The following is a 22,266-nucleotide window of genomic DNA, read 5'->3' as shown; positions in this document are numbered from 1 at the left end:
AACTCACATTACATTTAAAAAACATGTTCTTACCAAGCCTCGAACCCGAGCTCACCGCTTGAAAGTTGAGAACCATACGTGTTGCCCTATATGAACATAATGAGTAGGCAACGATTTTACTCGATGTGATGATTTTCTTTAAAACGACTTTCAGGTTCTTTATTTCTACTTAATTCCTACTTTCAAGCTGTTAAAAAGTTCTTCCGGAACTTAATGTGTACTTCATATAGTTGTTTCCCAAGTAACGATGTGTTTATTTATGCAAACACGTGTTGAAGTTCAAAAAAAGTAAATTTTAGCCTTTAAATCTACTTCAAAGTTTCTATAATACGAAGTTGCTTTTGAACGCCCGTTGGGACTAATTAAAAACTTTCAAGTTTACAAAATAGTACAACAGAGACTTTTTACGAACTATTGAGCTGTACAAAAAGACTTGCAACCCTTTGATAGCTACTTGATTTTGAAAAAATGAGAAGTACGTAACAAGTAGATTGTTTTTCTTCATACAAACTTTAAAGTTCCCAAAAAGTAGAAACAGAAACCAAAACAGTACTTTAAAGCTTTTTTTGAGTATTGGCTGAACTTGATAAAGAATGAAGTTCCATGGACCTCGAAAAAGCATTTTGAACAGCAAAAAAGTTCCATAGAACTTTTGTACAGCTATATATGAACTTATTAGTTCGTTCCTTAAGTGATATTCGAACTTTTGGTTGCTTGGGAGGCCCTTTACTTTTTCTTATTTACATTAACGAGATTTGTAATCTTCCCCTTATGTCATAGGGTAAGTGAGCCTTAACTTGGCATGCTCCTAATCATGGCATGCCAAAATGCATTTTGATGATTTTCATGTCAAACATACGCCTAAAAATGAAAAAAAAAATAAACGTTAAAGAAGATCGCATATGGCAACATTCTGCATAGCATTTGTCCACAATTGAATCCAAATGACTGCGTAATATTTTTTTTTTTCGCATGACAAACTGCAAATAAAATTATGATCTTCCGAAAAAATCTAAAATGAACCTACCTTGCTAGTGCATCTGCCATCTTCGGATTGATTTTAAAAACACACTACCTTATGAAAAAATCACTAAAAAATACCGTTGGTTGCAGCAAAACATGGCAAAAAATATAAAATTATAACTTATTCCAAACAACGTACAGTTTCTATCTAGAATTCAAGAAAATATAAACATATTTTTTGCTTAATCTTGGCATGCAATTCCACAAATAGAAGTATGCATGTATGTGTGAAAACGACAACAGCAGGCAGTCGGCAGCCGGCGGCCGTTCGTCGGCCGACGGTACACAGTGGTCTGGAAATTGAGAAGCCGGTCGAAAGTAAAATGAATGATTGAAATAAATTGAAAATATCATGAATGTATTTTGGACTATAATCAATTCATTTATCTCTCAAGCCGACTCAAGCGTATTTGGCATCTTAGTTGGAGTTATAATGCTACAATTTGAGCTGCTCTTTTATGGTAAATTTCGAGAACTTTTCTTCTCAATAAAATTTACCTCTCAGTAAATTAATTTACCGGATCCTAATCCGAATTGATGTCTAGGATCTAAATATTGAAGTTACTATATCCATACCCAAAAAAATCCGCATTTTGTTATGAGGTTTAACGTATTTTGATTTAATTTGATTTGTATTGAAGATGAACATTTGCTGCATATGTGTCGCTTTAAAAGGAATTGTTATAAAGCTCAAATTATGACACTCTAAATATTATGTTTATTTAAAAAAATAATTGCACTGCAATGTTGAAATACTATGTTGAAACATACTTGAATTTTTATTGTTTGCAATTTCATGTGAAATCAAAAATAATGTTTTGACCAAGTTTGTTTTTTATTATAGATCACTGTGCAATAGGAGGAGGTGATGACGTTTGTTCTCTGTATTAGGATATATTGACAGTTTTACACGAACACCACCTTAGTAGGAGGCCTCAGCCGTAACCTCAAACCATGGGAGAACAGAATCGATTTTTGAGAAGGGCGCACGATAAACGCGTTTTTCCGGTACTCATATCGACAAATTCGCCCTGTGGAAAAACGATACACGGTGTTCGTGTTTTGATTTTTTGGGGCGTTCAGGGTTGCCAAGTGCATTGATATTTGGAAAATGATTATATTTTTTAATTGCATTGTTATTGCATTGTTATTGAAAAACCTTTTCATAAGTACTGAGAATTTGCAATACTCCCGTAGATTTCTAGAAAAAAATGAAATGCAATTAAATGCGTAGAAATTGATTGCAACATTTATCTGAACGGAAAAACAACTGCCTGTATCGCACACTTAAACGATGTAGCGAATTATGTGGATTTGTTTATAATAATCAGAGCATGCAGGAGATTATTTTCAAAGTCAACATAGACGGGCTTTCATTAAATTACTTTTTTTGTAACAGTTAATAATTTGGCATTCGTTAAGAAGATAGAAACAAATTTTGAATCTATCAAGCAGTATAAAAAACATATTTCAAATGTTTTAAATTCACCTTGAAAATTCATTAGAAAAATATGGCTGAGCTTCATCGATTTTCACACAACAATTCAGAAATATTATAATTAGTTGAAATCAAACAAATACTGATTTTAGTAACGCACCTAGCATCACTGGTGAGGCCGCCAGCAAATCAAAGTTTGAGATTATGGCTGAGGCCAATTTTTCGCCAATACTATCGTCCGTATATACCCTTATAGGAAAGGAATATGCGAAAGAAGCGCTGCCGGGTTTGGGTGATCATTTTGCATGAGTGCGAGTGGGATGCAGCTTGAATTTCACCCAGCTTTTGAATTTGCTGTTCGCTTCCATTGCCTATAGTTTCCAAACGAATGAGTGAGATGCAATCTATTTCTTTCAGACTGGCTGGAGTGAGCGAAAGTTTGTTTTGTTTTGCTATCCCGGTGTACGCAAACGATTGCTAGAAAATTCCTAAGGGCGACATTTTAAATATGTAAGATTCAAAGAATCGTTCGCTGACTTAAGTTTTAGCTCTAGCTTGCTTCTTGCCTCGATCATAATGGTTTTTCAAATGTAGGTCCTCCTTTTATGGGAGTGGAATAAAAAAAATATGAACATTTACTATCTTATGTTAACCTGTTAACTTCAATGGAAACAGATCTATCATGATTGCATGTTAAAGATTTAGCAAACGATTTGTTTGCTTGATTAATGAACATATTTATGTTAACCAATGCAACAGTTTGGAACTTATAATAGAAATTATAAACACACAAAAACTGAAATAAACAAGTAAAACTTTTTTTACGTAAGATTTTAACTCTACATGCAAATATCAATTATAAAAATTGATTGACGTTTCGTACTTTCGACTTTTTGAAAACAATACAAAACATTGATGTGCTTCTTTCCGGGATATTTTCAATGAATTCGTGGGGGGCTGTTGTTGTATTAGTGAGGCAAGTTTTTCCTAGAGACGGCCAATTTAAGGAACTTATAAAGGGCCAAAATTCGGCGCGGGGGCTACAATAAGGAGCATTTAAATCAATAGTTTGATCAGGTTTATCTCAAATTATCAACCGCTTTCACGCAAGGACATATTTTTACTGCATTTCAGGCTAGTAAGCAATCATATTTGTCGAAGGACTTTTGAAGGTACACATTACAGGAAGACTGCAATCATGAGAAATCTAGTCAACCATGCCTTAGGGGCCAAGATTGGGTACATTTACCCTATACAACATTTAGAAAAAAGAATTTCTCCCCTCTGTGATGTACTCTGGAGATTGAAGAACTTTGTGCCACAACATGTTCTTTTAAAATTCTATTATGCATTCATTCACTCTTTATTTCATTATCATATAACAGTCTGGGGACGAGCATCTCTTTCACACTTACATAAACTTCAAACTTTGCAAAATAGATTCTTGAAAAATATTTACAATCTTCCTTTGCTGCATCTAACTAAGCTTATTTATTCATCCAGAGTCCATAATATCTTACCCTTATCAGATCTTTGTGATCTCCAAACTATATTGTATGTTTTTGATAACCTGCATTCGTTAACTTCTATCCAAAACCTACATTTCATAATGGGAATACGAACACATAATACTCGTCACTTAAATCGTCTTCAACGCTGTCGATCCTTAGGACGAAAAAGGATATCGTTTATTGGACCAACAAAATATAACTCCCTACCCAATGAATTAAAAGAAATCAATTCACGATCCATTTGCAAAATCAAATTGCTTCAAATATTTAAAGATAAATTAAGTCCGTAAAACAAGCCGAACAAACCTAGCCTTCATTATTTAAGTAATTTTGTAGCGTTAATTATTGTAAAATTATAGTTGTACCTTAATCTTTTAGTTTTAATCTTTTAATTATAGTATAACTCTTTATATAAATATTTAAAATTTTCATAAAAATGAATCTCTTAAAAGGAAAACTGTTTCCGTTGAAATTCAAAGTATAAATTAGTTAACTTATATCGCCACATATCCTCGCATTAAATTATAAACATTGAGTTCTCAGCACGGGTAGTGTTTTGCTCGCGTCGCGTATTAGTTTTTTTGTTGTTGTTTTTGCTGCCAGTCGTGCTGAGAACAGTAGCGTCCATTACCAGGGGGCTCAATGGAGCCTTTTGGTATGGGGGAGTGAAACAAACAAACAAACACGTAAACATTGGATATCATTGTATGTATTTCACTTGATAGTATGCTTTGCAGGAATGGTTTTGGTTGAGCTAGCAATCAACAAACAGTTTGTTCATATTTCCTAACACCAACCGATGTTTGTTCAATAATTGGAACATGCTTTTCTTTACGAAACGAGTACTGCAAGACTAAACATTCAATAATTGAATCATTGGCGTTTTCTGTGATCCAATCATTGAACATTTTGATTTGTGAAATTTTAAGAAAAAAAAAGACAATGAAGGCTGTCAATCCTCTAAAACCATCTTGAAAGGCTAAGTTGAAAACATTCACATTATTATCTTAGATTTTTTTTGTCTTTAATTCAATTTTTCTCTCAATAAAAAAAGGATTCTTCCTCCAGACAAACAACCAAGCTCAAATTTTAATACTGTTCAGTCCAACGAGTGGACTGAAGAGGAAGAGAGAGAGGAGAGCGAACAAACGGACGATCATCTCTCAACAAGCGACTGGCTCAACTATAAAAGAGAGCAACGCAGTTCGCTCGCGTATTCAGTTCGTGTTTTACCACCAAACGGATAACATCAAAAAGTGTAAAATTAGTGAAGAGAGAAATAAAGAGAAATGGAGAACTAAATAAGTCTCTTTCCTGTGCTCGTTCCGATGTCTGCTCGCCCCGATTCCAGCCGCTGCAAGTAATCGGCTCTTATCAGAGCCAAATTTGAAAGAGTTTGGATCTCGGTCAACAAGGCGACCGAGACCCCACCCCCCCTCGAGCCTTGGCCCCCAGGCAGCGTTTTGAAAACCTGCCTCCACTGATGGGACAACCATGCGTGGTTGTCCCTTGAGGTCCAATCCCACGAGGGGAACGGACAAATGTGCCATATCAGTGGTAGTTTAGCCAAGCGCTCACTCCGCATACAGTCCACACGCAACAAATGGTCCTTCGAACCGGATGAAGAAATCCGGCACCTCCAGACGGAATACGCCCGTCTTTTTGATACTGGATCGGGCAGCAGAATGTTGTGGGCGAAGCACAGGAAAGGAATGCAACTAAAAAGTGAAACTTGAGAAACGAACGCTAAAATTATATGTGAAGTGGAACACTACTGAGTCGTAGTGAATTTTCTGAGAAATCAGTGAAGTGATTGAATCACAATGCCACCTAAAAGAACTCCGGTAGAAAACAGTCCGGATTCAGCAAGAGAAGATGACGCACTTGAGGTGCTGGTCTAGAGTCGAGGATTGGCAATGCGCAACGTCAAAAGGATCCAGAATATTTTGGAAAAGGCGAAAAGGGGCGACGTCGAGCTATCTTCAGCTCATGTGAAGGTGTACAGCCGGAGTGTTGAGAGCTCGAGAGTTGAGTACACCAAACATCACAACGAGATCATCGCAAAGGTCTCATCAAGCGAGCGTGAGGCCCAGGACGACATCTACTTCAGCTTTGTGGATCTTTATGAAGAAGTGTCTGTGGAGCTCGAGGGTTGGTACGACAATTTATCGCCAGCTCAACTGCCGCAGCCCCCCAGCAGCCAGGCAACATTGATAGTCCAACCGTCCCTTCCAAGAGCCATACCGACATTCGACGGAAGGTACGAGCAGTGGGAGAAATTCAGAGTTATGTTCCGGGATGTGGTCGACAGAAGCAACGAGCCAGACCGCATCAAACTGTATCATCTGGAGAAGGCCTTAATTGGAGACGCCGCTGGTTTGATAGACGCCAAAACTATCACCGACGGCAATTACACGCGAGCTTGGCAGCTTCTCGATGAGAGATATTCCGACCAGCGAAGGATGATCGACCGTCATCTAGTAGGCCTACTAGGTGTTGAGAAACTAGGCGACGAATCCTACAGCGAGTTGAGGGCCCTGGTGGAAAACTTCGATGGACACGTTGAGAATCTTAAATTCTTGGGCAATGATCTCGCCGATATTGCGGAGTATCTCGTGGTCTTCCTGATGTCTCGTGCCTTGGACGATGAGACGAAAAAGCTGTGGGAGTCAACTGTAAAGAAAGGTGAACTGCCAACATACGAGGACACAATTGCGTTTCTCAAGGAGCGTGTTTCCGTCCTGGAGAGGTTCCAAATACCCAACGAGGACACGAGAAACACATCTTTTGGCGGGGAGGATGTTCAGTCCAACGAGTGGACTGAAGAGGAAGAGAGAGAGGAGAGCGAACAAACGGACGATCATCTCTCAACAAGCGACTGGCTCAACTATAAAAGAGAGCAACGCAGTTCGCTCGCGTATTCAGTTCGTGTTTTACCACCAAACGGATAACATCAAAAAGTGTAAAATTAGTGAAGAGAGAAATAAAGAGAAATGGAGAACTAAATAAGTCTCTTTCCTGTGCTCGTTCCGATGTCTGCTCGCCCCGATTCCAGCCGCTGCAAGTAATCGGCTCTTATCAGAGCCAAATTTGAAAGAGTTTGGATCTCGGTCAACAAGGCGACCGAGACCCCACCCCCCCCTCGAGCCTTGGCCCCCAGGCAGCGTTTTGAAAACCTGCCTCCACTGATGGGACAACCATGCGTGGTTGTCCCTTGAGGTCCAATCCCACGAGGGGAACGGACAAATGTGCCAAATCAGTGGTAGTTTAGCCAAGCGCTCACTCCGCATACAGTCCACACGCAACAAATCATAGCTTTTCAAATTGTGGCAATAAGAGTTTTAATTGTTTTGTGTTTCACAATTGTTCATTATCTGGTTCCTGTTTAACACTAATACTTCTCCTCTATATTTAATTTAAATTCATTACATCCTTGAATCAATAAGAAGGAATATGAATTCAACACAGTTTTTTTTATTTTATTAATTCGTTTATTTGAAACGTCAAGACAGTTTTTATGTGCATATGTTTATTTATTTTATTCACATAGTATTCCGTCTCACGACATAACTTGAAAATTCCTAAAATTCACTCAACCGTTCTCCAATTTATCGGGCACCCCACGTTCGCCAGATCACGCTCCACTTGGTCTAACCACCTCGCTCGTAGCGCTCCGCTCGTCTTGTTCCTTCCGAATTCGTAGCGAACTTCTCCGGCATTCTCGCAACATGTCCCGCCCAGCGTATCCGGCCAGCCTTCACCACCTTCTGGATACTGGGTTCGTCGTAGAGGCGCGCGAGCTCGTGGTTCATCCTTCGCCTCCACACTCCGTTCTCCTGTACGCCGCCAAAGATGGTTCTTAACACTCGTCGCTCGAATACTCCGAGTGTACGCAGGTCCTCCTCGAGCAATGTCCATGTCTCGTGCCCGTAGAGAACAACCGGTCTAATAAACGTCATATACAGGCTACCGCAGTTGCTTGTGGAGTCCATAGTAGGCACAACTTCCGCTGATAATTCGCCTCCGGATCTCACGGCTGGTGTCATTGTCTGCGGTCACCAGTGAGCCGAGATAGACAAAGTCTTCGTCTATCTCCAGCTCGTCGCCGTCGATCGTGACCTTGTTATTACTGGACAAGCGGATTCGGTCGGTCTCGGATCCGCAGGCCAGCATGTACTTCGTCTTGGACGTATTTACATCAACCCAATCCTTCCTGCTTCGCGTTTCAGTTTGCGGTAGATCTCCTCCGCCGCCTCAGATGATCTGCCGATTATATCAATGTCATCGGCAAAGCAGATAAGTTGACTGGATCTGTTGAAAAACGTGCCCCGCATTTCGCCCACCGCTCTTCGAATAACACCTTCTAGCGCCACGTTGAACATAATGCAGGATCGGTCGATGCAGATGAGGTCAAATTGATTCTCTGTTCGGCCATCTCGGGATACCCAAGTGACCTTATGTGCTGGTCGATGGGGGAAGAGCGATCTACTGATCACCATGTTGTTGTTGCCACAAAATTCTACAAACAGCTCTCCGTTTTCGCTCATCTGTCCTAGGCCATGGCGCCCCATGATGCGCTAAAAATCCTGATTGTCGGAGCCAATCTTTGCGTTGAAGTGGCCCAATAGATTTGAATGTTACCCTTCGGAATTCTCTCCACCTCACTGTTCAGTTGACTGTAAAACTGCTCTTTCTCCTGCAAATCGGCAACGTCAGTTGGCGCATGACACTGGACCATTGTAAAGTTTCTAATCCGGGTTCTAAATGTGGCTACGATTATTCTTTCGTTTATCGGTTCCCATCTTATGAGTGCCGCATGAGCCTGCGGGCTTTACAGGAAACCAACTCCTCGTTCCCGAATTTTACATACTATTCAAAACAAAAGCTGGCTGATCTTCAACAGAAAAATAAGTAATGAATTAAAACCAAACAAAAATAAACCAATTGGTGTTGACAAAGTCTTCTGTATTAATGTATGAACCTCATTCATGTAAAACTAAAAAAAAATGACAGATGAGTAATGTTGATCTTGATAGCTATTAACATTTTACCTAGAAACGGTTTGATTTTAACAAATCCCACAGAAAGACGACTTAATTGAATATATTTGTTTTCATAGTATTTTTTTATTTGTTAATCAAATTTTTATTTGCAAAAAAGTGTTATTTTATGTTATTTGCAAAAAATTGTTAGTTATTTTTCGAATCCTAGAGGTTTCCCAATTGTTTCTCCCGAGATTCTCGAATCCAATGGAATATCAATGCATAATTCTACAAATTATTGGATTCGTCACAATGCAGTTTGAAGCGTAGGGAAGTGCAAACTTTCCACAAGTAGTGCAATCAGTTATTTTAGTCTACAAAAAAGCGAAAAAATTGTTTACATTCTCTAATAAGTATGATTATGATGTTTTGCTTACCACTCCATTGCATCCAATATATCCTCTGTTTGATCCTGTGAGTGTCACACAACTCGTTGCTCCCTGTCTCGTGCATTCAGCGCAAGTTAAGGCCTTTTTAAATTAGAAAAATTATAAATAAGAAGAAAGTTAATCAATGAATTAAGAATTATTCATTGTGCAGAACAAGAAAAACACTAACCATTGTAGCAGCAGCAGAATGTGCTTCTTCTACAGTCAGCACAAGAACCACAAACAACAAAAAAGCACCGATTAACTTCATGATGATTGAAACAATATCCAATTGATACTCTTCTTAACAAGATGCTGCCGATGAATGAATAATTTTCTATGTTAAAATGTTCTTTTTATATTCAAATCATCAACTCGGAAATTGTTTGAAAATACAAAAAGAATTTCTGACGACAATCCAGATAAACCTTTCTACATTTCGAACTGAACAAATATTTTCGGACTGTCTGCGGAATTATTCTATTTTGGTATGTAAACAGTCACGCCCGTGCACTGGTTTATTTGGAGATTGCATAGATCTGTTAAAACGTTCGAAAAGCTGTTTTTCTGTGGTTGCAATATTGATGAAAGCTAGTATAAGCAAGGTTCTGCTGTACAATCATAAAATCCATTCCAGTTTTGATAAAAATCCAGAGAAATAGTGGTTAGTTCAAAACTCAATTCAATGTAACTTGAAGGATTTCACCTAGGGACCGAAAAATCTACATCTTGTGATGCACCCTTCCATCAGTGCACTCGAAGAACTCGTCGTCTCGCTTCAAAGAAATTTAATCAGAATCACAAACGTGATTACGAATAAATCCCCAAATCAATTGAACCCTCTAATGAATAGTTGGTCCAATCACGAACAATCGACGGAGACAGCGTTTCTGGGGTTCGATTGAAAGTAAAACGGATGAAAAAAGTTGAAATCGAAGTAAAACGTTTTCGGTACTTGTCTGTCTTTCTTTCAATTGAAGCATCTGTGCTGCTGGACTAGAAATTTTCCCTTTCCAGAAAGGGAGGAAAGCCATGGGCGATGGCATTTGCTCAGAACAAATAAATCAATGCTGTTTGCGTCCTGTCCCCGATTCTCGACGATGTGGCAGTAATTTGTTCCCAGAAACAGCTGAGTTCAATTTTCAATTTCTTTGGTCTGGTGGTCAATGACAAGCGGATAATGAAAAGCAGACCAGTGAAAGAACCGAAAATAAAACCAGCAACTGAGCGACAGTGCCACGAATTGACAATCCACAGTGACAGCAATAAATTGAACAAAACATCAAAACAAATCTGCTTTTCTTTTTGGTTAACTAAAGCGTTTGGAGATGCTGTGAAAGTTGACCCCAGGAAAGCTCACGATAATGAATTTTGACCACAATATTTCGAAGTTTAAAAGAGCCAAAGAACATTTGAATCAAAATAATCAAAATAGTCAAAATTGTCAAAATTGTCAAAATTGTCAAAATTGTCAAAATTGTCAAAATTGTCAAAATTGTCAAAATTGTCAAAATTGTCAAAATTGTCAAAATTGTCAAAATTGTCAAAATTGTCAAAATTGTCAAAATTGTCAAAATTGTCAAAATTGTCAAAATTGTCAAAATTGTCAAAATTGTCAAAATTGTCAAAATTGTCAAAATTGTCAAAATTGTCAAAATTGTCAAAATTGTCAAAATTGTCAAAATTGTCAAAATTGTCAAAATTGTCAAAATTGTCAAAATTGTCAAAATTGTCAAAATTGTCAAAATTGTCAAAATTGTCAAAATTGTCAAAATTGTCAAAATTGTCAAAATTGTCAAAATTGTCAAAATTGTCAAAGATGTCAAAATTGTCAAAATTGTCAAAATTGTCAAAATTGTCAAAATTGTCAAAATTGTCCAAATTGTCAAAATTGTCAAAATTGTCAAAATTGTCAAAATTGTCAAAATTGTCAAAATTGTCAAAATTGTCAAAATTGTCAAAATTGTCAAAATTGTCAAAATTGTCAAAATTGTCAAAATTGTCAAAATTGTCAAAATTGTCAAAATTGTCAAAATTGTCAAAATTGTCAAAATTGTCAAAATTGTCAAAATTGTCAAAATTGTCAAAATTGTCAAAATTGTCAAAATTGTCAAAATTGTCAAAATTGTCAAAATTGTCAAAATTGTCAAAATTGTCAAAATTGTCAAAATTGTCAAAATTGTCAAAATTGTCAAAATTGTCAAAATTGTCAAAATTGTCAAAATTGTCAAAATTGTCAAAATTGTCAAAATTGTCAAAATTGTCAAAATTGTCAAAACTGTCAAAATTGTCAAAATTGTCAAAATTGTCAAAATTGTCAAAATTGTCAAAATTGTCAAAATTGTCAAAATTGTCAAAATTGTCAAAATTGTCAAAATTGTCAAAATTGTCAAAATTGTCAAAATTGTCAAAATTGTCAAAATTGTCAAAATTGTCAAAATTGTCAAAATTGTCAAAATTGTCAAAATTGTCAAAATTGTCAAAATTGTCAAAATTGTCAAAATTGTCAAAATTGTCAAAATTGTCAAAATTGTCAAAATTGTCAAAATTGTCAAAATTGTCAAAATTGTCAAAATTGTCAAAATTGTCAAAATTGTCAAAATTGTCAAAATTGTCAAAATTGTCAAAATTGTCAAAATTGTCAAAATTGTCAAAATTGTCAAAATTGTCAAAATTGTCAAAATTGTCAAAATTGTCAAAATTGTCAAAATTGTCAAAATTGTCAAAATTGTCAAAATTGTCAAAATTGTCAAAATTGTCAAAATTGTCAAAATTGTCAAAATTGTCAAAATTGTCAAAATTGTCAAAATTGTCAAAATTGTCAAAATTGTCAAAATTGTCAAAATTGTCAAAATTGTCAAAATTGTCAAAATTGTCAAAATTGTCAAAATTGTCAAAATTGTCAAAATTGTCAAAATTGTCAAAATTGTCAAAATTGTCAAAATTGTCAAAATTGTCAAAATTGTCAAAATTGTCAAAATTGTCAAAATTGTCAAAATTGTCAAAATTGTCAAAATTGTCAAAATTGTCAAAATTGTCAAAATTGTCAAAATTGTCAAAATTGTCAAAATTGTCAAAATTGTCAAAATTGTCAAAATTGTCAAAATTGTCAAAATTGTCAAAATTGTCAAAATTGTCAAAATTGTCAAAATTGTCAAAATTGTCAAAATTGTCAAAATTGTCAAAATTGTCAAAATTGTCAAAATTGTCAAAATTGTCAAAATTGTCAAAATTGTCAAAATTGTCAAAATTGTCAAAATTGTCAAAATTGTCAAAATTGTCAAAATTGTCAAAATTGTCAAAATTGTCAAAATTGTCAAAATTGTCAAAATTGTCAAAATTGTCAAAATTGTCAAAATTGTCAAAATTGTCAAAATTGTCAAAATTGTCAAAATTGTCAAAATTGTCAAAATTGTCAAAATTGTCAAAATTGTCAAAATTGTCAAAATTGTCAAAATTGTCAAAATTGTCAAAATTGTCAAAATTGTCAAAATTGTCAAAATTGTCAAAATTGTCAAAATTGTCAAAATTGTCAAAATTGTCAAAATTGTCAAAATTGTCAAAATTGTCAAAATTGTCAAAATTGTCAAAATTGTCAAAATTGTCAAAATTGTCAAAATTGTCAAAATTGTCAAAATTGTCAAAATTGTCAAAATTGTCAAAATTGTCAAAATTGTCAAAATTGTCAAAATTGTCAAAATTGTCAAAATTGTCAAAATTGTCAAAATTGTCAAAAATTTCAAAATTTCAAAATTGTCAAAATTGTCCATATTGTCAAAATTGACAAAATTGTCAAAATTGTTAAAATTATCAAAATTTTCAAAATTGTTTTTTTTTTGTTTACAAGTGGTACAAAATTCACGCCAGAAGATTGAACTTTCACAAAACATGCTTTTTTCGAAGTGTAAGTCAATTTAAACGCTTATTCAGTAAATACTGATCCGGTTCGAAGGACCAAATGATTTGTTGAGTGCACAGTAGATGTGTCCTTTAGTAAAAGTTTATTTAAATGTCTATGTGTTATACATATAAAAAAAACCTGAAATCTGATAATTTTACAGTTTAAAATCTACGGTAATTCAGAAAAAGAAATTTCATGTAAACAATAATCCAGATATCATTAAAGTTTCTAACTGTGTTCGTCACTCATGGAATAGAAAAAAAAACATAAATCAGAAGCAATGCTCATTTCATCGGGGGGAAATCAACATAAGATATCTCACGAGAAATATCCCCTCGAGACATGGGGACACGTTCGTAAAACATGTTTACGTGTCGGTGTCATAAAGTACAATGCTAAACTGGAGGGAGATAAGTTATCTTCTGCGACTCACTGATTTTTTTCGTCTCATGTTCACGGACACGAAGTTAAGTAAAAGTGGAAAAATATATGAAGTTCACCGGAAAAAAGCTAGATTTATTATCAACAATGGGACTATTTCAGATCAATCGATATGAACATGGCTCACTTTTTCATAGTCAGACGAATAACCAACGTCATGATTTTGACAGCTGCACCTAAACAAACCACAACAGAGGAAATGATACATCAGTGATTTGCTGTTTCCAATTCGATGTATTCCTAGCCAAACCGGTATCACGCACAATCGGAAAAGTTTACCAAATTGATCAAGATTTTCCTTTTTGTTTTCCCCCATGTTAGGGATTTTCTTTGCTCCATCCCATCGATAGCCGTTTCCCGGAACTTTCATCCCTTTGCATTGATTGCTTCCTAAACGGATTGGTTAGCAGAAATCGCACTGATTCTGGGAACCGTAAATAGATATCGAATACGGGAGGAGGATGAATTTTTTTGTTTTGCGTCGAAAAAAAAGGTGTGGTAAATCATATCAGCCAACTCCAACAATAACAGACATATGTATACGGAATTTGATGGCCGGAACGTGTTGGCCAATGCAATCTACCGATCATTCTCGGTCATTCGTGGGAGAAATCTTTACAGCCGGATGGTAATTTATCTACTGTCAATAGGATTTACGGCCTATGCATACACAACGCATTCGAATCTCGATCTTTCATGGGAAAGTACTATATAAATAGTCAAACGCCCAGTCACACGACAAAGCAGCAAATCGGATTTCGAATGTTTGGGGTCAACTGAGTTGGTAGCAGGTTTTCGTTTCGGGGACTGATTTTATAGACCAGCTATATGATATGATCAAAATCATATGATTGAGATTGTACAATTTTTTATTATTTTATCATAAAAGGATTTAAACTCCAGGATATCAATACTGATGTTATGAAATCGCTTTGGTACATCTTTGAACCTGAAAATAATCACATTTTCGTAGGTGATGGAAAGAATTAAAGAAACATAAACTATCAAAGAACGACCAGGCAGTCCTGCCGGTGAGCCGTTATATCTTTTTCAAAAATTCATGATATTTACGGCTTATGTTCTTTCGTTCTTTGATAGCTTATGTTTCTTTAATTCTTTCCATCACCTACGAAAACCAGGATATCATGCATCTCTGAAAAAAATAAAAAAATAAAAATAAAAATACTTGTACTCGAAAAAATCCACCACTTTACAATGGAACAATTTTTGATAGCGTGAATGGAATCGAATGAAATTTTGAGCAAAGTAAGTAAGCAGTTGTTGTCTATGTACATTAGAGTGGCAATTAATGCATGGGAAAAAATTCATAATTGAATTTATAAATCCGACCATATACATTTTGTTGATTGGCCCAAAAAAACTGACATTTTTTTTCTTTGTCGACCGCCACCACAAGTATCGTGCACAAGTGGTGTACCAACTGTAAGAGGAATCTCATTGAGAAAATTGGCCAAAGAAGAGGATGTAAGCGTCGGAGCGGTACTTAGGGGATGAATAACACGAGAGTGTTAAAATCCCAGAAAAACAAAAAACAAAAAAAAAAAAAACGTCGGAGCGGTACGGACAGCTATTAAAAAATATGGTGAACATTGTACATTTAAAGATAAACACAGGAGTGGTCGAAAATCTGGTCCAGTGAATCCTGCTATCGACAAAAAGATCGAGGATGCCTACAAACAGAAACCATTGGCTTCCGTTTGGGATGTGGCAAGAAAACTTGGGACCTCGACGTCTAACGTGATGCGTTTTTAAGAGGGACTTGGGCTCAAGACGCACCGAAAGCAGACAAAACCTAAAATGATCCCAAATCAAGGCGCTTCTGTCAAACCAACAGCCCGGAATCAGTATGATTCAATATTTCGCAGAAGTTCTAGGTGCATTATCATGAACGATGAAACGTATGCGAAATTGGACTATGAAACCCTTCCTGGGCCAAAATACTTCACTGTACGCAAGGACAAGGGTATCCCTAAAACGGAGAAGGCCATTTTCACCGAAAAAGCTGCCGAGTGCGTCAAAATATCTAGCCCGTAGGTCACATCGGAAACAATTAACACCCAGAACTATATAAAGAAAAGTCTCCAGAAGCGTTTATTGCCGATGATCAAGCAGCATGATGGACCCGTCATATTTTGGCCCGATTTGGCATCATGTCATTACGTCAAAGACACATTAGGGTGGTATATTTAATTAAAATATGAACTTCTTGGCGAGTGTTGCGAAAGTAGCGCTATGCGTGAATTAGACACCCCCTTACCGAAGTATTGCCTTAGGGCAGGTACCGGTTTGGGAATTAGTCTGACGCCCCAGGTGGAGTTTAGGGCATAAATATGTATATACGGATGAGTATATAACGAGTTGACCCATTGTTCCCATGTAGACACGGCACTCGACGTGCATTGGGAACAATTCGTAAAATTCCTTCTTCGAATTTACCACCTGTTTTTACCGGAAAAGGATGTTATCGGGATTTCTCGGGGCAAATAATCAATATCACAAAATTACTGGACAAGACGTATGATTGCACAAACAAAATCAAATTTTTAACGCGACGGATGACAAACAGAAATTTATTTCTTCCTATACGATACGAAATACAGAACAAAAAGCGCGTGTGCTCTGATAGACGGTATTTATTGTATTACATTTAGGTGCGATGTGGGATGCTGCAAAGACTATTGGTTTAAACTGTTGCTTTTGGGAGAGAGAGTGAGACACTTGCTAATTGATGGATCGTGGTGATCCTGAATAGGTATTTCAACTAAATTTTTGCGCGAACATACCGGCTGCCTTGAAATACTGGCTATTTAAATAGATTCATGTATGTTCTTTTCCCTATCGCTTCCCTTGTAACTACTGTTTCTGATTCTGAATACAATTAAACGATGACGATGATGATCATGACTACGATGATGCCACAATGATGAACACAACCAGGTTAACGGATGAACAATGCTACGACGACAAGCAGGACGAAGATAGCTGCGGCAGTGACAATGTTGAGTGTTGAGTACGTAGCCCAGGAATTCCAGCGCAACTCTCCGACTCTGTGAGGAAGAACGAGTGAGTTCCTAACATGGTTGATAGAATGGTAGGGTACTTAACGTTGGGTAGTGTTGGGGCGACAGGTCCGATCCGACCGATCAGGACCGCGTCACCCCCCAATGCTTTAGGGCTGGAATCCTGGTCAGACTGGCTATGTCTGGTTACGCGATGGTAACTACAATGACTGGACGTACGATGACTACGATGTACAAAGGACAGAACACGGGAACATATCGCTTGTAGTACGGCTGGAGTACTGGACTAGAGCTTGACTGCTTGACAACGATGACTCACAACCATCATAGAATGGGAATGTTATTCGTAGAACCTTGACAACCAGAATATTCGCTAGCTGACCGCCAACGCGTATCATGCCAAATATGACGTTTGGGGTGACTAGATTCTGTCTTACACATTTCTGACTTCTTATTTTGAACAGGATAAACGCTCTTGGAGTAATCCGATGATGCAGACAGAGTTTTGGATGAATTCGAATTGATTCTACTCAAATCAAAACAACCTTCTGCTGCTGCATTCTCCTGTTTGCTCAATCGTTTTGCCCTGTCGAATGGATTTGCTCCAGTATGCAAATTATCGACAAGCTGTTGCAGTTTTGTTGTTGGGTTGGGAAGTACATTGGTATTTTGTGGGTCTGTGGTGAGAGGTGATTTTGTAGGCGAATATGTTACGGGAAACGAGGTGGAAGGTTGGGCGTCGGGAAGTTGGTATGATTTTGACTGGTTAGATCGTGGTGATACGGAACGTGGCGACGAGATTCGAGAATGAGGCTGAGACACTGGAGACGAAGGGTGGTTTGGTTGCTGTGAGCAGATCCCTGCAACGTTACACGATTTGTCTATGTATCGTGTGACCAACATCTTTTAAATATGTGTTCGTGAATCTCGTTTTTAAGCTTTTTTTCCTCAGATTTAAGCTTTTTTTGCCTTGAGAGCATAGGAGACGAAAGCTTAAATCTGAGGAAAAAAGCTTGAATCTGTCAAAACGAGGGGAAAAAAGGGGAAATCTGAGAGATGTGCTCCACACGGTTTGAATAACATTGCCGGGAAGTGGCTGTGAGACGGAGGACGGATGTAGTAGTGAATGGTGACGCATTCCACAATGGTGGCAGGATCCTCTCGAACAAGAACGAGCAAAATGCCGCGACGACAAACAGTTAAAACACAACTTGGCTCGCCTCACAGTTTTACATCTGTCGCCGACGGTTTGTTTTAAAAACTTCAAGCACTGGAAGGCTACATGGAAGACATCGTTACAAAAGGGACACTTCACTAAGAACGGGACTGCTGCGTTGCTAACGCCGAACTTTTCACGTACATGTATATCACAGGTTTCATGAGGCTCTTGTTCTTCTGGATTACGGTGAGAAACAAACTCAAGCACTGAACAATGATTGCGGAGGAACTTCATCAAATCGTCAAACAGCGGTACGTTTTTTGAATTATGGTGTGTTTCCCACTGACGCAAAGTGGAATGGTTCAAGCGAGCACACACCATGTGAACTAGGAGAGTGCTCCACTGTTGGGGTTTCTCGCCTACTTTTTGAAGCATCTGAAGATTCCGTTCGAACTCATTTAGCAACGTGTTCAGTACTTCGTAGCTTGCCGTTTTCATTGGCTCGATGGAAAACATGGAATCAAGATAGGATTTCACGAGTAACTTGCGGTTTTCATATCGTTTCTCCAACATCGACCAAGCAATGTCATAGTTGACAGCTGTTATTTCCACCGAAGCTATTACTTGCAGTGCTTCACCTGTCACGGCGGAACGCAAGTAAGTAAACTTGTCCATGTCTGTTAACTGAGGGCTTAGATGAATCAGGCTTTTAAATGAGTCTCGGAAAGACACCCATTCTCTCGTACATCCACTGAATTCTGGTAATTTTATCTCGGGCAATTTCACTCTAGCCAGAGTTGAGGATTGACTAGCCGGTATAGGTGCACTCGAAGCTTCTCGAGCTGCTGACGACATACGCAAAAGTTCACTCTTCAGCGTACAGAAATCTTCTTCAAACTCAACGAGGATTCCCACGTTCTCGTCTTCCCTTGCTTGTTCCAATTCTATGTTGTCACTTAATTCACCGGTGAAATTACTCAGGTGGTCAGTTTGAAGTTCTATTTTAGTTCGCACTGCTTTAAATTGTTCAAAAATACTTTCTAAAAGTTCCAATCGTACGCATATAAGTTCTTTATGTGCACTTCCTCTAGACACAAACTGACGCACCGAGTCGACAGTTCTGCGAAGGTTGCGCTCCTGCTTTATTAGCAATCGTAGGTCACAAGACATTTTAACAATCAAAGGAAGGAAAGCACTTTTTATTCACTAATCTTACCGTGACTACCGATCCTACCGACTCCACGTCTCGAGCAACCCAACTTGACAGGAAGAGAATCAGACCGGCTGCTGTTCCACCTCAATCTGCCAAAATGTCTAAAAAAATCAAAATACCAAACCAGTGTGTGGTTTCAAATCATATTCTCAACCGACAACCCAATCGAGAATTCGCTTAGTTCTTATAGCAGCGTAAATCCAATAAACTCTATCACCACAGACCAAAACAAATGAAAATTGTACTTCCCTGTTATCCTAGAGCGACCATCGTCCACTGGTACTGGTCGGCCTAAGTACCAGAAGCTCGTAAAGAACAGCAAACACAAGCAAATAGGTCTTTAGTTAGAGCGGGTGAACAGCTGATCGTAGTGGCAAGACAGCAACACATCCAGTTACAGCAACGATAAAAAAGGCTTCATTATAGCCAATTTTGGCTCACTTTTCTAATCACTTTTCTCCAGAAATTAACGTTCGAGGAGGTGTAAATTCCACATAAAATGTTGTTGCATACAGTTTGGCAACAGACACTTTTAAACCCCACACAGATCAAGGACACCGCCAATCATACACGGGATATCGCACTTTTTATTGAAATCCACCCAGAGGCGGATTATTTCAATCGGCGCACTTTTGATAGCATCCAAACAACTTATTCGCGCCACCCGTCCACACAGGAGAACGATGTTCGTTTTGTTCACAAATCTGCACGCTCAGCAGCGTGCTCACAGGTTAACGAACTGACACCGCTTGTCCAGATTTTGTCCTAACTCACAAAGCACGACACACGACACAGGTCACTGCATTCCGCGGCGGCTTAAAAGTCCCGACAACCGGCTATCGAAGGACCAATGTTTTTACCGTAAAAGGATGTTATCGGGATTTCTCGGGGCAAATAATCAATATCACAAAATTACTGGACAAGACGTATAATTGCACAAACAAAATCAAACTTTTAACGCGACGGATGACAAACAGAAATTTATTTCTTCCTATACGATACGAAATACAGAACAAAAGGCGCGTGTGCTCTGCTAGACGGTATTAATTGTATTACATTTAGGTGCGATGTGGGATGCTGCAATCCCTGCTGAAATGCTGAAAGCCGACCCTGCCCTGTCAGCACAAATGTTGCACCGTGTTTTCGCTGACATCTGGGATACCGCAACATTCCCGGCCGACTGGATGCAGGGTATCCTCGTAAAGGTCCCGAAGAAAGGAGACCTGACAGAGTGCGGTAACTGGCGAGGCATAACGTTGATCTGTACAACCCTCAAAGTACTCTGCAATGTGATCCTGAACTATGAAAACATCTGGGCGGCTCTAAGGCGACGAGGGGTCCCAGAGAAACTAGTCCATCTCATCGAAGCACAATACGAGGCATTTTCGTGCAAGGTCTTGCACGACGGTGTCTTGTCCGAACCAATCCCGGTAACTGCTGGAGTGAGACAAGGATGTATTTTATCACCGCTACTTTTTCTAATCGTAATGGATGAGATTCTGACTGGATCGATCGACTGTGCACCGAACCGAGGATTGCCGTGGAATCTTTCAACAATGGAGCAAATGAACGACCTTGACCTGCCATACGATATTGTTTTGATCGGCCAAACACAACCGGATATGCAGAGCAAACTCGACGACCTCACCGAAAGTTCCAAGGCAGCAGTTCTCAAAGTCAATGTCGGAAAGACCAAGTCAATGGAGATCACCACAGGAAATCCCTCCAGTTTCATGGTAGCTGGGCAACAAGTTGAGAAAGTGGAGTATTTCCAGGTTCTTGGAAGCCAGATAACGCCTGATGGTGGTACCAGGAAAGACATCGAAACCCGCATCATAAAGGCCCGATTTGCGTTTGCGAGTCTCCGAAACATCTGGCGGTCACACCAGATCTCTCTACGAAAGAAAATCCGAAGCTTCAAATTAAACGTCAAATCCGTATTGCTGTACGGTTGTGAAACTTGGTGCACATATGCGGTAACGACACGAAAACTGCAAGTATTTGTAAACCGCTGTCTGCGGAATATCATCCGCGCTTGGTGGCCTGGCAACTGGATCTCGAATGAGGAACTACATCGCCGGGGTCATCAAAGGGCGCTAGAAATCGAGATTCGGGAACGTAAGTGGAGATGAATTGGGCATACGCTGCGGAAAGATGAAAACGAGATTTGCAGAGAGGCGCTAGATTGGAATCCAGAAGGACTTCGAAAGAGAGGCAGACCCAAAAACTCGTGGCGGCAAAGCCTAGCCGCTGAAATCCGAACTGTCGACGAGAATCTTGACTGGGACCAGGTGAAGACGAAGGCTCCGGATCGTCAACAGTGGAGGTCTTTTACCACGGCCCTATGCACCGAAGGATCGGCGTGGGATCATTAAGTAAGTAAGTAAGTAAGTACACAAATTTCGATTTCAGAGTGCGCATCGATCGCTTTTGATGAAATGCTATCCCAGTTGGAAAGTGTCACAAAAGGAAAAATAGGAAATTTCATGGATTTGGCTAATTTTTTTCATCAGAGATTTTTTTTTATCAAATTTTGCAAGGTTCGCAATACCGACAGTCACATATATTTCAAGAAAAACGATTATAATTTAAAGACTTGGAGTATAAATTGATTAAAGCAAAATAAATCATTATGTCCATAAATCATAAACACACTTTGAATCTTCCACAAGCGAGGAAGAATATCGAAACAGCCTCACAATGCCCCGTGTTTGTTTGTTTACAGCAACCCGGATCATTGGCAAATTGAATCGGAACCAATACCCACGTATAGTTTGGTAATTCAATATGCATTTTCCCGCTTATGATGCCGGAAAGTAATAATTAGGACACGAAAGCCACTAATAAACATAATGGATCCCTCGAACTAATTATGGCCGGATCACAAAGGCATCCAATTGTTTAAGCATCCCTCTCTCTCCGCCATGAACGGATTCATCGAACGCCTTTAGTCCAGTTCCGGGACGCTGGCATCGGACAGATGGGCCAATATTTCGCCACCACGTTATTACTGGATGCACCGCCAATTAAGTGGACCCAAGGGATCAACGCCGTTGCGCTACGCTAAGCACATACTGGATTGTACCGTACTGGTTTGATTTCTGGACTTCATCCTAAATTTGAATGATG

At 38.4% G+C, this 22,266-nt stretch overlaps 1 long non-coding RNA gene across 1 annotated transcript; it reads right to left on the bottom strand.

The window, feature by feature from the left end:
• Positions 1–9,135: 9,135 nt before the first annotated feature.
• Positions 9,136–9,701, bottom strand: LOC129750803 (uncharacterized). Its single transcript, XR_008738494.1, has 3 exons — positions 9,573–9,701; positions 9,392–9,484; positions 9,136–9,328 (listed from the first exon to the last, which is right to left on the bottom strand). It is a non-coding gene; the product is annotated as an uncharacterized LOC129750803 (long non-coding RNA).
• Between the last annotated feature and the right edge of the window lie 12,565 nt (positions 9,702–22,266).

The sequence above is a fragment of the Uranotaenia lowii genome, chromosome 1 (genome assembly GCF_029784155.1).
Source record: "Uranotaenia lowii strain MFRU-FL chromosome 1, ASM2978415v1, whole genome shotgun sequence".
Classification (NCBI taxonomy): Eukaryota; Metazoa; Arthropoda; class Insecta; order Diptera; family Culicidae; genus Uranotaenia; species Uranotaenia lowii.
This window is presented reverse-complemented; position numbering and strand designations above follow the sequence as displayed.